The following is a 3651-nucleotide window of genomic DNA, read 5'->3' as shown; positions in this document are numbered from 1 at the left end:
ACATCGTTTCTATATAATATCGATGTTTCCAAGTGGAAGATAATTGCATCTCGTGGAGAATATAATTCACAACCAAAAAAAGAAAAGAAAAGAAAAATGAAAGAAGTTCCCTTTGTTTGCTAGTACTTTGGAGATGAGAGAGGATGGGGCACTCAATTGAGCTTACTTCTACGCTTGATAAAGCACTTTTAATTGGTCTCTGCTTTTGAACTTAGAAAAAAGAGAGTTTGTGGAAAGGAAGCAAGCAATGTGTTACATGGGGAATACGTTAAGCCGGGCCCTCCTATTCCCAAAACAAATTAAAGTGTTTTAAGTTCCTATCTCTCAGGTTGACTCTAATCACTCTATGAGTCTCTGCCTTTATTCTTTCATTAGTTTAATTTAATTTGTTTTCATGCTTCGAATTAGTTAACTGGTTCTAATAATGGAGGAGAGCATGTGAAACATTATGTAGAAGATTAACTTGACATGTTGCACATGTAACACGGTATGCACTCTGTATTGATAGTGGCTTCCACTTTCAAGTGATTTCACATGTACGTTTTTTACACAGTTATTTATTTATTGCATTGGTTAGTGGTTTTGAAAACTTGTACTATGGAGATGAGTAAAAACTTCTATCAAATGTGGAGAGAAATTTATTATTCATAATTACTTGGTAAGTATACCTTTTGTTTGACAGAACAAGATATCTTTGGACTTACAATTTATGATCTCAACAGTTTGTGCTTGTGAGTCATCCGTCTATGAAAAGGAATTGTAGTGGAGGAGGAGATGGATTAAAGATGTAACTTCTTCATTGTATCAATGCTAAGGAAGCTAGCATTCCAGAGTTCATGTTCAATTCACTCGATCATGTTCAACTTTGTTTCCTGACAGGAGAGTTTGAGCTCTGGGTAGTGTATTTGGTTTTCTTTTACATCCTTTGTCCATTTCCAACCTCATTACCTTAGTTAACAGATATGGCTTCAAATTAAACTGATTTGTGTCACTTCAAGAATATTGTCCCTATTATTTGGTTTGATAAATTTGGTTATGTATTGGCTGAGAAATAAGTAGTGAATTAGTTGTTTTTGATGGAACCGTAGACGGTGAAAATATCCAAGTTTTAGGGAGGTTATGCCAAAATTTTTCAGAATATTTTGGATAAAAGTTAATGGAAAAAATTATAATTAGTGTTATATCTTAACTTGTTTCTAATTTTTTGTTTCGGTTTTTTTTTTATTTACAGGAGTGCTAAAATGGTGACAGCATGCTACCTTGAGGGCTCAAGAATATTTTGATTCATAGAGACACTAATCTATGTTAGACTACTTTTGGTTGAACTTGTGCAAGAAATATAACTTGTAGAACTAATCAATGTACTCACTAATGTTATTTTGTTCTAAAACAATTTTAGTTAAATGAAGCACGTTTAAATTATGTATGTTTTTACATATTATATAAATGTTCACTTGCTTAGTAAAATAGTTAATATATCAGTTAATTAAAAAATAATTTGGTAAATTATGCATGCAATTTGTATTAAAAAAAGCTGTTACAAAATAATTATTTTGCTTTTCTAACTAAAGAAAAAAATGTTACAAAATCAAGTTACATTTTGTAACACAATTTTATGATAGGAAAAAATATATTGTCACCAAAAATGTTTTGAAGATCAAAATTTGTTATCACTTTTGTAACGACTTTTGGTTTTTTGTATCAGAAAAATTTGTTACAAAATATTACTTTGAATTGTAACAGTTTCATTTTTTGTTACAAAAACTTTTTGTAACGAGACATATTGCAATGGCCCCTTTTTTTGTTACAAAATCCTTTTGTTTCAAAATTTCGATTTTTTGTAACAATTTTTTTTGTTACAAATATTACTTTTTCTTGTAGTGTTTAGAGGTTCAAAATTAAGTTTAAAACACAAAAACTCATTTGCTGAAAAACAGGGGGTCGCGTACGCAAGCACCTTGCTCACGTACGCAAGGACTCATTTTACCATGCTCGCGTACGCGAGATACCCAACTTGAAAGGGGTGGTCGCGTCACGTGCAGGGGGTCGCGTACGCAAGATCTGCAGATTGGCAAAAATGCTGAATGTTGCAGAATTTTCAGTTTTGCACTCCAAACTTCCGACGCGCATAACTTTTTCTTTTTAAAACATTTTTCATCCGTTCCTCGAACGGCGTAAACTTCACGGATCCAATTTTCATATGAAATAAGTTTAAAACAATTTGGGGGTCCGAAATCCAAGTTTATACAAAAATACTCTAACCTCTATTTTCAACAATTCACCATTCATAACCAACTTTCTATGCTCATAATCAACACCAAAACATACCATGTCACAAAAACACAGCCCCACATCCTACCACAACCAATCATACTTCAATTTTAAACAATCTCATACATGAACTTCCCAACTAAATCAATAAACTCATCAATAATAATTCATCACATATATATTCATTCCCATCATCCTCATCATTCATCATTAAAATCATCATGCATCACTACATTCTCACCGCAACATCAAAGGCCAGAATTCATACTCAACCTAGTTCAACAGTTATCATCAAGGATATTAAAAATTTAACACAATCATGCATTTCAACCTATCCTATGGTCATCTAGCCGAAGTTTTCACAAAACATTATATATTATATATGAGAACCAAAGCCATACCTTGGCCGATTCCTCGTAAAATCCAAAACACCTCAAGCGTTCCTGCACAACAAGCTTATCAACATTGCCCCTCACCAACGAACCTAGCTTCTAAAATCAATCTCAAGCTTCCAAATCCTCAAATTAATTCCACTTCTCAACAAATTTTCAATCTAACAACATAATTTCCACTATAATTAATATTGAATTCCCTTTCTCAACATTACACCCAGATATTGAAGAAGCTTATCTTACTCACATCCAAGGGAGCTAAACCTGACAAAACTGACAAGCTAATTCGAACCTAAACACCGAAATCAAACAAAATTAAACATGCATTCTCATTGAGTTTTAAAATTGGGGATAAGGAAACTGAAAATGAGAAGTGAGCTTCATACCTAATCAAGAACTGGACTTTGTAAAACTCGTCGCGCAAGTCACGTGGCCGCAAACGGTGTGACAATCGGAGCTCCAGATCAAAAGTTATTTGAGATTGAAATTGAGGAAGAGTTAGGTTTTTGGGGTTCTTCAATCTCCCTTCCCCTTCATCGTGATTCTCTTCATTTTGGGGAAAAATGGCTGAAGTGTGGCTTTATATACATGGGCCTTAGGCCCGTTTTGGGCCAGGTTTGTCCAGTTTGACCTGTTCGATCCAATCTTGGGCCAAACTCTTTAAAATTGGTGTCAAAATTTATATTTTAATTAATTCTACCCCATTAAATTATAAATCTCATTTTTCTAATTTGTTAGAATATAACTAATTTATTTGTTAATTATTTACTAATCTCTCGGATTTTACAAATACCTATTTCGGCTGGTTTTTTCATCATCCCTATTGCTAGCATTCGTTGGTTCATAACATGGAACTATTATAGCCACTCAGTAAATTCTCATATAACCAAAGTGTAGGTTATATCGTTCTCATAAAATTACATATATCCTTATTATAACAATATTAATCGAAGATAAATGTATAAACACTAAATGAATCACATTTTTC

General features: G+C 32.9%; 1 long non-coding RNA gene across 1 annotated transcript; it reads left to right on the top strand.

Annotated features, from left to right (window-relative positions):
* Window positions 1–337: 337 nt before the first annotated feature.
* Window positions 338–1422, top strand: LOC112769017 (uncharacterized). Its single transcript, XR_011876211.1, has 2 exons — window positions 338–896; window positions 1232–1422. It is a non-coding gene; the product is annotated as an uncharacterized lncRNA (long non-coding RNA).
* The last annotated feature ends 2229 nt before the right edge of the window (window positions 1423–3651 follow it).

This window comes from Arachis hypogaea, chromosome 18 (assembly GCF_003086295.3).
Source record: "Arachis hypogaea cultivar Tifrunner chromosome 18, arahy.Tifrunner.gnm2.J5K5, whole genome shotgun sequence".
Classification (NCBI taxonomy): domain Eukaryota; kingdom Viridiplantae; phylum Streptophyta; class Magnoliopsida; order Fabales; family Fabaceae; genus Arachis; species Arachis hypogaea.
The sequence above is the reverse complement of the archived record's forward strand: the minus strand, read 5'-3'. Positions and strand labels throughout refer to the sequence as shown.